The sequence below is a fragment of the Triticum urartu genome, chromosome 7 (assembly GCF_003073215.2).
Source record: "Triticum urartu cultivar G1812 chromosome 7, Tu2.1, whole genome shotgun sequence".
Classification (NCBI taxonomy): Eukaryota; Viridiplantae; Streptophyta; class Magnoliopsida; order Poales; family Poaceae; genus Triticum; species Triticum urartu.
Genome location: NC_053028.1, coordinates 45,061,386 through 45,076,707, shown reverse-complemented (window position 1 = coordinate 45,076,707; position 15,322 = coordinate 45,061,386).

Sequence of the window (15,322 nt, the reverse complement as noted above, 5' to 3'; positions counted from 1 at the left end):
ACGGGTAGATATCACAACACAACTCTACAAATAAAATAAGTCATACAAGCATCATATTACAAGCCAGGGGCCTCGAGGGCTCGAATACAAGAGCTCGATCATAGACGAGTCAGCGAAAGCAACAATATCTGAGTACAGACATAAGTTAAACAAGTTTGCCTTATGAAGGCTAGCACAAACTGGGATACAGATCGAAAGAGGCGCAGGCCTCCTGCCTGGGATCCTCCTAAACTACTCCTGGTCGTCGTCAGCGGGCAGCATGTAGTAGTAGACACCTCCGGTGTAGTAGGAGTCGTCGTCGACGCTGGCGTCTGGCTCCTGGACTCCAGCATCTGGTTGCGACAACCAGAATGAAAGGAAAGGGGGAAAAGGGGGAGAAAGCAACCGTGAGTACTCATCCAAAGTACTCGCAAGCAAGGAGCTACACTACATATGCATGGGTATCAAATGGAGTAAGGGTATCATATGTGGACTGAACTGCAGAATGCCAGAATAAGAGGGGGATAACTAATCCTTTCGAAGACTACGCTTATGGCAACCTCCGTCTTGCAACATGTAGAAGAGAGTAGACTGAAGTCCTCCAAGTAGCATCGCATAGCATAATCCTAACCGATGATCCTCCCCTCGTCGCCCTGTGAGAGAGCGATCACCGGTTGTATCTGGCACTTGGAAGGGTGTGTTTTATTAAGTATCTGGTTCTAGTTGTCATAAGGTCAAGGTACAACTCCAAGTCGTCCTGTTACCGAAGATCACGACTATTCGAATAGATTAACTTCCCTGCAGGGGTGCACCACATAACCCAACACGCTTGATCCCATTTGGCCGGACACACTTTTTGGGGTCATGCCCGACCGCGAAAGATCAACACGTCGCAGCCCCACCTAGGCACAACAGAGAGGTCAGCACGCCGGTCGAAACCTAAGCGCACAGGGGTCTAGGCCCATCGCCCTTAGCACACCTGCACGTTGCGAACGCGGCCGGAAGCAGAACTAGCCCCCTTAATACAAGAGCAGGCTTACGTTCCAATCCGGCGCGCGCCACTCAGTCGCTGACGTCATGAAGGCTTCGGCTGATACCACGACGCCGGGATACCCATAACTACTCCCGTGTAGATGGTTAGTGCGTATAGACCAAATGGCCAAACTCAGATCAAATACCCAGATCTTGTTAAGCGTGTTAAGTATCCGTGAACGCCGACCAGGGCCAGGCCCACCTCTCTCCTAGGTGGTCTCAACCTGCCCTGTCGCTCCGCCACAAAGTAACAGTCGGGGGCCGTCGGAAACCCAGGCCCACCTCTACCGGGATGGAGCCACCTGCCCCTTCAGCCCCCATCTCCAAACAGTATCACCAGCAATGTAACAGTGTAAAGTATATTGTATATGCCCGTGATCACCTCCCGAAGTGATCACGACCCAGTAGTATAGCATGGCAGACGTACAAGAGTGTAGGGCCACTGATGAAACACTAGCATCCTATACTAAGCAGTAGGATAGCAGGTAATGGTAACAACAGTAGTAGCAAGGACAGGCTATGCATCAGGATAGGAATAACGGAAAGCAGTAACATGCTACACTACTCTAATGCAAGCAGTATAGAGGAGAGTAGGCGATATCTGGTGATCAAAGGGGGGGCTTTCCTGGTTGCTCTGGCAAGAGAGAGGGGTCGTCAACACCGTAGTCGTACTAGGTAGCAGCGGCATCGGTCTCGGTGTCTAGCGAGAGAAGAGGGGCAAGAAACAATAAATATAATGCAAACAGATGCATAATGATGCATGACATGACAAAACGTGATGCTAGGTGTGCCCTAACGCGGTACGAGGGGGTACCGGTGAAGGGGGGAAACATCCGGAAAAGTATTCCCAGTGTTTCGCGTTCTCGGACAGATGAATCGGAGGGGGAAAGTTGCGTGTTCGCTATGCTAGGGATGCGTGGCGGATGAACGGGCTGCGTATTCGAATTCGTCTCGTCGTTCTAAGCAACTTTCATGTACAAAGTATTTTCATCCGAGTTACGGATTATTTTATATTAATTTCTAAAGTTTTAATTCATTTTCTAAATTATTTTAATTCAATTTAAGTAGTAAAAAGCTATGTGTACACAACAGAAGCCAGCCACAGCCTATGACCTGTGGGGCCAGGAGACCCAGTTGACCAAGTCAATGGTTGACTGGTCAATGGTGTGAATAGTGCATGTGAGACCCACATGTCATTGTCACAATTTAATTAAAATAGGCTTAAACACCTAAGCTAGTTAATTAGGTCAAATTAAGCAAGGTTAATTAATTAAAGTAATTATATTACTAATTAATTAATTCACTTTACTATTTCCTTTTATTTTCCATTTTCATTTTTCTCTACTCTTATCCTTTTATCTGATTTACAGGGGGAGGGCCCCACCTGTAAGTGGCTCAGGCCACCTCCCTCCTGTGCACGAACGCGCACAGGGAAGGGCAGGGGCGCAGTGGCCGAACCCGGCTCCGGCGAGGCCATGGTCGAGGCCGGCAGGACGGAGACGTGGGGCGGCGGGTGCGCGCCTGCAGTGGAGCGTTGCCGAGGGTGCTCGGTCAGGAGCAGCAGAGGGTGCGGCCGAGGACGCAGCAGCTGCGGTCGCCGGTGACAGCGGCACATGAGGAGAAGCAGGGCGACCGCGGGCGTCACCGGGTGTGGCGTGGACGTGTTCGGACAAGGCGCGGGCGAGCACGGCCATAGCGCGGGGCTGCGTACACACGCGGGCGGCGTGTGCAGGGCTCAGCCAGGCACGGCCGGAGCACAGCAGGGGCGCGGTGAGGTCGCGGTGAATCGGTACGGCGCGGGCGCGTTCGATCTATAGGGAAGAGGAGAGGAATGATGGACGGCGGCTCACAGGGGAGCCGGAGGGGCATGGCAGCGGGCTCGTGGAGGAGTCGGGGAGGTCCGGCGATGCGGCACTGGCGACGAAGAGGACGGCACGCAAGGACGGTGGCCACGATGAGTGCCGGCGGCGTCAGGGACGGCACCAACGACATGGACGTGTGGTAGGGGCGGGACGCGCGAAGGATGGCGGAGCGCCGGTGGTAGGAGGCGGGGGCACAGAGGCTCGCGGTGTCTGGGGGCGCGGCGCACTCGCACGGAGTTGGGCGTGGGCCCCTCGATCCAGATCGGGGGGAGAGGGAAGAGACGGTGGGTCGAGGGGAGTGGGGGGACCGAGTGGGCCGGCCGGCTGGGCCGGCCGGCTGGGCCGGTGGAGGCCAGCTAGGCCACTTGGCCCAGCAGGGGGGGGGGGGCTTTCTTCCTTTTCTTTCTTTGTTGTTTTGTTTTGGTTTAGACCTTTTCTTTTTATTTATTTTCTTTTCTGTCTTATTTCTAGTTTCTTTTAATCTTTAGTTTCTACAAAAATCACCACTAGTATCTAAAGTAGTATTTATAAACAAACTGCTGTCACATCAATTCTTAACCCATAATAATATATTTTAATATTTTATAAAATCCAATAGGTATTTGTTTAATTGTTTTCACTACTGTTTTAATTAGTTTAGAGCCCTTAAACATTTTATAAAAGTGTGGTTTCACCACCATAATTACTTATGCATTATTTGGCTCACTCCGAACATTTTTAGTTTTAATATTTAAAAACTTTTATTGTTTGTTTGATTTTGAATTTGAATTCGAACCGGTTTTGAACTAACCCGAGATTAACTAAACTGACAGAGGTGACGTGTCACCATTAACGTGAGATTACTGTGGCATGATTATCCGGGCGTCACATCTGGTCCTCACAAATATCTGCATGCCACCACGCAGATGCCCCTAGATCTTGGGCTTGACGTTGTCGATGGTGTTAGAGCTCCCAACCTCAAGGGTGGTGGCCTCGCTGGCGCTCCGCAGACCATCCCGACAATAATCTTGCTAGGGGCTCAGTTTGTCTTCTGTTCTCTGGTTACTGGCTAGGAGGCCGTCTTGGTCTTTTCATATTTTCCTCCAGCTGTTCCCGTCAAGCCTTGGCGCATGTATGACTGCAACTACCCATCAAAACTAATGGGTACCAAATGGCCCAAACTTTAGTACACCGACAGGAGCCCCTAGGCCTGGGCCACACACACGGGTGTGAGGCGTTGTTGGGCTAGGCCCAAACAGTGCACGGGTACGCGTGGCAGGGGTTAACCGCTGTAATCATCTCATCTGCTATGCTTCCCCACGATCCGCATTGAGTGCGCGACATGGGGTGTGTGCGCGGAACGGCCGCAGCAGCCGCACGCCTGCGAAAACGCCTTCACATCAAACAGTAAAGAGGCAGCCTCACGCCTTCCCCATGAAAAGAGGAATCCGCAAGGGCACTGCTCAGGTACTCCTCGCCCGTCCCATTCTAGGAAACAGAGTCATCTTCCTCCTCTAGGCGGGCAAGGGCAAAGATGCGCCCAAGGCGGACAAGGACACAGATGTGTCGGAGAGTGAGTTGGTGAAGATGTCGAAGAAGAACGCCGTCTTCGTCCCAATGCTTGACGCACGTGCGCTGAAGGATCAGTATCTGTGCATGTGGGGAAGAGTGACGAAGGGGCACCCCGCTACCCGCACCATCCCTGCTTCCCACGCCACGCCTGCTGTGGATAAATTCCCCTTCTTTGTTGATTATCTCTACTGTGGGCTCTGCCCCCCATTTTCAGATTTCTTTGTCGACAGCATCTACACATTTGGCTTCCACCTTCTGGATTTTATGCCGAATACCGTGGCATCCATGTCTGTCTTAGCCCACCTATGTGAAAACTTCGCCAGAGTGGTCCCCGACACAGCCCTCTTCCGCCACTTCTTCATTCGTCGCATCCAGCCAAGAGAGGCCCTTTCTGGCTGCGTCACAATGGTTGGAGCGCCCTTGACCCACGAGACAAGGAGCTCACAATCACAAGCGACATGATAAAGTGCCTTAGAGCTGTCGGGCTCACAATTGAGATGATTGGCGCTGACTTCCTCCGTCGCCGCATCTCCCCTCTAAAGAACAGATGGAGACCAGCCTAGGAGTACTGGAATGCAGTGGATAACATGAGGCTGCTCCCCGGTCTGAACAATAAGTTGACGGTGATGTAGCACGCCGCCCTCTACGACAAGATGTTCAGTGTCGATGGAAAGTACAAGCTGCCCGCAAGAGTCATTCCCCTCTGCAACAACACCGCTTTGACCTCGATCATCGCCATGATGCCGGCGTTCAACAGCCATGGTTGTCGGTGTCCAAACCGGCGTATCTCGGGTATGGGCCCCGAACTGTGCGTCTAAGGTCGTTCGTAACAGGAGACAGGGGACACAATGTTTTACCCAGGTTCGGGCCCTCTCTATGGAGGTAATACCCGACATCCTGCTTGATTGATATTGATGAATATGAGTATTACAAGAGTTGATCTACCACGAGATCATAATGACTAAACCCTAGAGGCCTAGATTGTATGGTTATGATAATGTACATGTCCTCCGGACTAAGTCCTCTGGTTTATATAGACACCGGGAGGATCTAGGGTTACACAAGGTCGGTTACAAAGAAAGGAATCTACATATCTGGTCGCCAAGTTTTCCTTCCACACCAGGGAGAGTCCCATCCGGACATGTGTGCAGTCTTCGGTCATTGTATCTTCACAGCCCATCAGTCCGGCCCATGGCTAATAGGCCGGACGCTCGAGGACCCCTTAGTCCAGGACTCCCTCAATGGCCTTGATCAAACTTGGGCCAAGCCATCCGCGGAGCAGGTGAATGATTTCTATGTAAGGATGGCAATTTTATCCATGGACATGGATATCCATGGATATCTGACCCGAATGGATAGGGTTTGGATATGCTTTTGTGTCCATGGGCGGCGCCAAAACCCGACCCGATTGTTCGTGGGTAGGGCATGGATATAATCTTGTACCCATGGATATACCCAAACCCGACCCGATAGTATGACGTAATGGGAAAAAATTTGCCATCCCTACCCCACGTTCACATGTCCCACGACAATTTTACACTTCTTTTATCTAAAACATGCATAAGAAATCACACAATCCCCATCGTAACTTTTATAAGTTGACAGTCAATCCCCTCTGTAACATACTCCAACACCCCTTCCCTTATTCTTATATCCTTCTTAAATGACTCGTCATTCTCATCTATTAGAAAAATACTAAATGATCCTAGGTTGTTACTGGATGTTGATTTACCATAAGTGAAGCCTAGCTTGCCACGAGGTGAAGAATGGAAGAGTTTATGTTAATATTGTGTTAAGTTTTATTTATATGTCTCGAGAGGAACCAATGGATATCCAGTGGATATGGACATCCATCGGATTTGAACATGGACACAATTTTTCATCCATGGGTTTTTTCATGGGCAGGCAAAGACTGTCTTCATGGATATGGATATGGATTTGATATTGTTCAACCCAATCCAAACCCGACCCATTGCCATCCTTATTTCTATGACAACCTATCGGGGGAGGCCGTTCCGGAAGAGATGAATTTCATCCACCCCACCAGTGACGAAGAGGTGGCATACATCGGCAGCAGGGCAGAAGAGGCAGCCCTTGCCGATGAGGCCGGCAGCGTTGGCTTTGTGCAAGACGAAGCCAGTGCAGAGGAGAACTTTGCCGAGCGGGGGGGGGGGGGGGGGGGGGGGGGGGGCTGTCTGAGAACACAGTGGCGTAGTTGCTCGTGGCTCATCTGCCGAAGAGACAGCTGAAGAGACAGCTGGAGAGGAGCCGCCAATGCCGGGGAAGAAGAAGCGTGTCCTTCGTCGTTCCATCTCCGGCGAGCCAGTCCGACGAGCTTCTTCGCATGAAGATGTCCCTAGTAAGCAGGTGATCAGCAAGGCCACGCAGCGGCAAGAAGCTCAACAGCAACCCATGTGCCAGACGAGGCGCATGACCGTGGTAGTGAGGAAGGCAGCGGGGGCGGCCCACGTGACGATGTCGGCAGCTGAAACAGGCTCACATTAGCCTGCTACCCCAGCCACAGCCATGCGGCCCTGGTCCCCATCTGCACCCCCTCTTATAGACACCATAGCGGAGGCCGACTTTGACTTCTCCTCTTTTGGCCCAAGGACGGAGAAGTGGTCAGAATAAGAAGACGAGTAAGTGTCTTGTTGCTTTCTTTATCTCCTGAGTTTTTGATTTGGCTACCTTATCTTATTTTATCTTGCTGTGGCCTGTCCCCGCAGAGATACAGGAACATTGGTGCAGAGGATGGTGAAGAAGGCTAAGACCTCGATGAGCGACAAGCCCCTGGCAAGAACCTCAGGTGCGCCGGAGACGATCACAATCAGCCCGGGGCCGAGGCCACGACGCAGCCCCTGACTCAGCCCCCAGCGTGAGTCCGCTACTCATTTCCCAAGGGTGGGTGTTGGTGGGTACATCTTCACTTCTAACCCTGTCGGGTTTGCAGGAGGAGAATAGCAATAGGAGGAGCCACTAAGGGAAACCACCGACTTGCTGCCTCCGTCAACCACACCGCCCAAGGAGGGTTCCTCGGCAAGGGCTTCCACTGACAAGCCCTCTCGCGGGGAGGCAGAGCTGGCAAGCACAGGTGCCGACAGTCCTATGCCGACAACAATTGTTGTCGGGGAGGGAGCCACCTCCCAACAACTCGTCACACGTAAGACGCCTGCTTCCTGGCACTTGTCATTTTTCTAGTACAATTTTTTATCTTTTCTTTCTACTTTGAACATCAACCTTGGTTTCATCTTATTTCACCTACTTGGCTCTCAGATCTCCCCTTGGCGGAACAAATGGATGTCGACGTCATAATCATGGATGCCGGCAAGAATTCTACCGCCGAAGCCGTCAAAGTCACTGCTTACGAGGCCCCCAAGGACGTGCATGAAGAGGTTGCCAAGGGGTCTGCCGGGGAGGCCGGCAAGGAGACCGGTGACCGTACTGATGGCATTCCTGTCGCAGGAGTGCCTAGCGCTACGTCGGTTCCGAAGTCCTCAGTTCCCGGGCGATGGTGGTCAAGGGCCAACCGTCAACGTCCAAAGCTCCCCCTCAAGCAGATACCTGAAGGTTGGTGACAACCTATTCGTCAGCATCCCTAGACGGCAAGCACCGGAACGCCACCCGAGAGCGAGGCTTTCGACGAAGAAGTCATTGCTGCTGTCAGGCTCAAGGTTGTTGCTGAGCCATGCGCTAGCAGCAGTGGATCCAAACTAGACTAGCTGAGGCGGTAGAGACGACTGATGTGGTTCCTGACTTGGAGGAGGAAGAGTGGGCTGACACGGCGGAGCCCGCTGAGGCGGCAAAGACGGCTGATGTGGTGCCTGACTTGTCGGAGGAGAAGTGGGCTGACGCGTTGCCAGACATGGAGGAGGAGGAGTGGGCTGGCGCGGTGCCGAATTTGGAGGAGAATGAGTGGCCTGACGCCTTGGCGGACTTGAAGGAGTAGGACTCTGCTGAGGCGGTGGCTGATGACTTGGAGGAGCGGGAGTCTGCTGACGCGATGGAGGACTTCGAGGAGGAGTCGGCTGACGTGGTGTCGGTGGCCTTGGAAAGATGGTGCAACTGTTTCTCCATAGAATGATACAATGTATGGACTCTCCCAGTGTGTGCTCATCGTCACCTCCATGAATGTCAAGCTCTAGCCTCGAATATTGTACCACCAATTCATCTACCACGACACGAGCATAGCCAGCTGGAATCTGGTTGCAATGGAAGGTTGCTTCAGGGGGATTTGTGTATGCAACGACATCCGCCACATTCATGGATATGTTCTTCATTTTGAAGTGTAGCTCAAATTTAATGTTAACCATGATGTCATCCACAAGGTATCTATCTAGCAGTGCCTCATCGCCCGGGGCGGAACCCACACTGCTTCTCGGCATGGATGGGACGGTGCAATCCAATGCTGGATCCGCTAGCTTCCACCGCTGCTGAGACCCCCTTTCTTGGCTAAGTGAGTCGATCTCCTATAGTTGCAGCTGGAACTGGAGTGCCAACTCCACGTGCGCTGATTCTAGGACTTGAAGGTGTTCTGCGTCCTGCTTCCTCTGCAACTCCTCCAGCTTCCTCTTCTTCTCCTCCTCCATCTTCTTTCTCGCACGACTTCTGTAGTCGGCGTTCAAGTCCGCAAACCCCTCATACCACGGAACAATGCCTTTGCCTCGTGTTCTTCCCGGGTGTTCAGGATTTCCCAGAGAGCGCGTAAGCTCGTCGTTCTCTTTGCTGGGCGTGAACACCCCCGTTCGAGCCTCTTCTATCACAACAACTAATTTGAGGTCGGCTCCTTCAAGACTTGCCTTTGTCCAAAACCTGGCCTGTCTTTGGGTCCAACATCTCCCCATGCGCATAGAACCAAGTTCTCGACCTGGGGGGCCAGCTCAATGTAACTGGAATGACCCCTACATCCACCATTTGTTGCTCAGCCTTATCCCACTTAGGTCGGGCCACCACGTAGCCACCTGGCCCCAGCATATGGAAATGATCCTTTTTCGCGGCATTGAGCTTGTTTACTCTCGACCGTTCCTTAGATAATTCCGATTCCTTGAATTTCACGAAAGCGGGCCAGTGATGTCTTTGCTTCTCCAGTGTACCCATGCATTCTGGAGTCTTGTTTCCTCCTTCGACGTACTGGGCCCATATACTTTTCTTTTGGTTGTTGAATGCAACCGCCATCTTCCTAGGAGCAGCTTCCTTGACTTTCTGCACATCTGCATCTGTGACATGATCTGGTAGGGTGAAATGTGACATGAGATGTTCCCAAAGCAGATATTTTGCTCTTTGGTCAACAAAAGTAAGTTATGGATGTTCCTTTGCTGGCTTTTTCCATTCTTGAATGGAGATCGGGATTTGGTCCTTCACAAGAACTCTGCACTAATGAACGAACTTGTACTTTACATCAACCTTCAACTTTTTGGCCAAGCCTCGCACTGTCCTCCTGCCTGTAGAAGATTTGCTCGATCCGGAGGGCATAAAGAAGAAAGATCGATTCGTTAATATATATACAAATCATTTAAAACATGTGATGATCACCAGATGCTTGCTTATATAAATATACCTCACCGGTCTTTGTTATTTCAAGATCAACATTTTCTTCGTCATCATATTCATAGTTCTGGTCTTAATCTATTCGGTTGTCTTCATCAAATATCATACTCTCCCCGGTAGGGTTTAGATATTGTGAGCCGTCATCTTCTTCAAACTCATCTGGGAGAGAGGATGAGCGTATGATGTTGAATAGGGCCTCCTCTCCTTCTCTGCCGGTATTGTCCATAGCTTTTATTGAACTAATCCAGAAGAAATATAAAACAATTTAGTATTCAAATTATAATGCATGCATGAAATCAATAAGAAAAAACGAAAGCATTGTACATAATATGCATCATCGAATATAATCTCGAATAAATCGTCTTGAATATTGTCAAATCTCTCCCTAATAATAAAGCACTGATTGAGTCTCCGGGTTCACTGTCGCGGTGTTTTTATACAAAGATCCCTATGCTTTTTAGGAATTAACCCACAGTGACTTCGCTAAGTAGAATAATGGTTCCCGTGAAAAAAGGGTCGCCCGCATCCTCTCGCACACGCCCGCGCCCAACTAGCCTCGCCTCGCACCGGAGGCGGCCGGAAGCAGGCCAACCCTCCGCCCGACTCACCTCGCCTCGCACCAGAGGCGGCCGGTGGCAGGTCGGACCCCCCTCCCCTCGCCGCTACGGCCATCTACCACCACCATCCTCGCCGCTCCCTCCCTCGCCCAACCATATCTAGACGCCTAACCGGGAGAGGAGGAGGGGGGTTGACAAGGAGAGAGCAGTCAGCCGGTGGCAGCGGCGGCTCTGAGTACAGGTAGGCGACGGCGGCGACTCGGTAGCAGCGAGCGGCCGGTTCATCTCGCCTTCATCTCCTCGCTAGCTCCCTGCCTTCACATGTTCTAAGATATGGCCTCTACTCCTCGACAGCCACACCGAGCGGCCCATCCAAGAAACCAGCCCTGCCGCCCTGCTGCTCCCAACCCCACTGAGTCTCAACCTTGCTGCCTATTCTGGTCGATGTTGTGATCAGGGCCGGCCCTGGGGCATGGGCAGAGGGGCGATGGCCCAGGGCCCATGCCGGAGGGGGGCCCAGGATGTAGTACACATATAGTATAGCCTAGCAAAAAAATAGACAAGGGAAAAATTATGAGAGGAAGAAAGCAAGATGGGCTCGCCCCATCGGATCGCCTGGTAATGCGTAGCGAAGCGTCGTGCACGCAAGTCACAGCCACTCCATGCACGCGCACGTGTTCAACAAATCAATCGGAATGTCTGGCTTTTCCTTTCTTTTCGAAAAAAATCTAACTTTTCTCATTCGTCGCTCGTCGATTCTTCTTCGTCGTCTCATCAGCCCGTCGCTCCGTCGTTCCTCGCTTGGTGCCTCAGCCGCTCGTTGCCGCCGCGGCACGCAGCAATCCGACAACTCGGCCTTCGAGCAATACGGAAATACATATGTATGCGAACGCAGGTCTGTACCCAATATCCATGTTCGGATGTTCTTAATCCATTCATCCATCTCCAATTTCAGTAGTTTCTTTAGTACATATATTGAACTATTCATCCATGATTCATCCATCTCCAATTTCAGTAGTTTCTTTAGTACATATTTTTTGATGTATAATTTTCTGATTCAATCTTTCATAGTATGTATTCAACCATCCTAACTTTTTTGTCATTTTGTGTACATGTTTAGGGTTCTGATCATCCAATCTATAAATTTCTAATTCATTGTCTACTCTTTGCTTCGTAATATTAGGACATTAGCATGCCATGTTGCCTAAGAAGCATTTGTCGGGTGCTGAAAAAAGAAAAAAAAAGAAAGAAATACATCTGAAAATTCAACCACTGAAGGGTTCTTTGACAAACTACTTTACATCTTCAAGTATTGTTGATGTCAGTGAAGAACATAGGCAAGGAACTAATCCCGAGCATGAAAATTCAGATGTTAAGGTCAATGAAGATTGTGAAAGTATACAGAGGAGCAAATAAATTTGTTTCCTATTTGAGGTAATCATGTCACGTTTGTTTTATTTTGCATTGTCCAACAACTATTGTAGTCAAATTTCAAACTAAAGATGTGTGGTTGAAAGTTTACTTTTAGTATTATGTAAATGAAGTTATATATATGTATCACGCAAACACATACACACACACAAATATATATATATATATATATATATATATATATATATATATATATATATATATATATATATATATATGGTCTTAGGACTTAGAGGGCCCATGTCGTCGAGTTCGCCTAGGGCCTCCCAAAACATAGCGCCGGCCCTGGTTGTGATTGACAATAACCAGGAAGATTTCACCGCCCAGTTCATCCATTTGAATCCTTCTGCAGTAATTTTGTTCCCTACCCTTTCTTACTTGCAGGAAATTCAAGTGGGTACACATGTGAGTATCTTCTCCTTCCACCTGTTGTATGCATGTGGTCATTTGTAATCGCTGATTAAGAATCAAGATCCGATACATTCTTGAATATTGAAGACTATCTTAGTTAGTCCAGATTAAACTTGACAAATACAATTTCCTTTTGGTTCCATCTGACAATTTAGTTGTATTATTGATTTGGGCAGTTTTCAATAATCTTAAGCCGTCTTCAGATTTTAGCTCACTCAATCATTCTGAATTATGATTTGGTTTTACTTATTGAATGCTCAAATTGGAGAACTACTCCTATTTTGAATGCTCAAATTGACCCCACTATGCAAGGCATATGAATTTGATTAGTTGATAGCTTATATGGTTTTTGTTTTTGCAGAAATCAAGGAGCCCCTCCATCATCCCCGCCGTCGTCCTCGTCACCGGCCGCCTCCGACCTCGAGGTGAGACCATCCAAATCTCCATGTCAATATGAGTCCTATAAGATATTTTGAAATGTTTCTGTTCATATTTTCAACAATTGAAATGCAATGACCACCAAGTTTGAATGCTCATATGATGTAGATATAAACATGTATATCTTGTGTTGCTCAAATAGGATATGTGCTTGCCCAAGTGGTCGGCCATGTTTGCAGGTTACACCTCCGAGTGGCCTATGTTTTCCAGAGTGTTGATTAATTTCCGTTCCAGCAAATTTCAGGCGCTCGATATGTCCTTTTTTAGCAATGGTCATGCCAGATTTTTCGGTGAATTTTGGCATGACTTGTGCTAGAATATGTAGGACATTACGAGTGGCCTGGATTTTCTAGAAAGATAATTAAACGACATTTCAGGTTGACTTTAAGTCTGTCAAGGCTCCATACATGACAGTCAACAAATGAGTGAGGGAGAAAGTCTGCACCATATATGAGAGAAGAAGAATCCCTCCTGTTGTCGTGTGGGTCGTTTTTCCTTCTTCTGCTTGTGCTAGACCTTTGTTATGCACTAGGGGAAGGAGGAATAACGACCATCACCAACGGTCGAAAAATCAGTGAGGGATTGTATCCATCATATGTGAGAGAGGACGAAGAATCCCGACTGTTGTCGGGGGGGGGGGGTCATTTCTCCTTCTTCTGGTGCTAGTCCTTTGTTATGTTCTAGGGGAAGGAGGAGTAACGACCATCACCGACGGTCACAAATGTCAGAGAGGAATCATTGAGGGAGAGTCTCCATCGTATATGAGAAAACAAAGAATCCCGACTGTTGTCGTGGGGGTCGCTTCTCGTTCGTTCCGGCGTGCTAGATATTTTGGTGTAATGCACTTGAGGATGAAGGGAGGAGCGACCATCACCGACAGTCGAATATATACACCACGTGAGCTGAGAGTTTTCAAGAAAAGAGTGGCAGACCGATAGTCAACCCGTGATGAATAATAATGATCTAATTTAGTTTTTGTAGTACATATATTTAATTGTACAAGTTTAATCTTTGAATTATGAACCTAGGAAATGTCGTCATCTGACGACGAAATCTCCCGGGGAGTGCGACTGGCGCAACGACGACCGGGGTCTGCGCAACAGGCCTCACCTGGACGAAGGTCGGTGCTTCAGCATTAAGCTCTAGGAGACCTTCGACGTTGAAACGGTACGCAACGACGACAAGTGTTTTTTCGTAATTAAGCACTACTTCTAGTACTTCAACATGTAATTTTCGTCTTTTACAATTTGAGTAGCTTATCCCATGCCATGCAAGACGCTATGTCTTGGAGAGGATGTATTTTGAAGATCATGAAAGTATGGAAACAAAGAAAATTCACCTAAGGACCATCATGGTATGGATTTTGATGTAAATCTATACAATTCTGAGAGCGTATCCCATTTTGGTTGCCAGAATTGGAAAGCCCTTGGCAAGATGTATGATTTTAATGAGGGTATGCTTGTCACCATGGATCTTGGTGATTCTGACATCGCCCAAGACAATATGGACATTTGGGTCCTTGTTGATATCCTTCCAATTCTACCGCTATGTGAGTTTCCCAAACATAGTTATTAAATAATTTATATTGTTTATTTCAAAATAGTTGATATCTTATTTCCATTGATAGCTTATTTTCATTCTTCCAAGAATGTGCGGAAGATGGTATACAGAACCTACTACACCGATGGCTCAGAATTAACTTACCAGGAGAAAAATCATCTGATCTCATTTATTACTGATCTTGAGAATTACAATATATATTATCAAACTCCTCCACATTATGGTCAATACGTGCCACTAGTGCATGTGTTGAACTATGGTAACATCCATGGAGATGCCAAGGTAAGATTCTTTACTATTACGACATCCGTGCATCTTTTGCATAAATTCTTGTAAAACTCAACTACATTGCTAACTACAAAATTATTACAATATTTTTCAACAGAAAATCCCGAAGGATTGTGTGCCTCATCTGATGTTTCGGAAAGGCCGCCTTGATGTTTTGAACTTACTGCTAGGCCATCCTACGAATGACTCTTGTTCATATCAGATTTCTAAAACCGATGGAGACATGACAATCAAAGATTGGAAAAAATGTATGGTCAATCGTAGGGAGCTACTTGGAAGCAACATTGTGCGAAGCACAAGAATTGGAGACAGGATAATCTCCATTCTCCATAATGGAGAGTCAGGGCCTATCTTCTTTTATGCTATTTTACCTAAGATAAGGTAGTAGGTCCTATAAGAGAGGAGTAGGCCCTAGGTAAAATGTGTTATTATGTGCTACAATGTGTTAAGAGTTGATGATGATGATGATGATGAGTTGTGATTATGAGTAGTGACCAACTTGCTATATGATGTCTCATTTGATGAAAATGATGATCATGAGGAGGTGTTATATGACAATGATGTATTACGATGATAAGTTGTTAATGATATGATGATTTATTATATCATTGGGTGAAAGAACCGCAGATTAGTTTGAAGTGGATGGATCCATCCACTTGAAACTAGTCC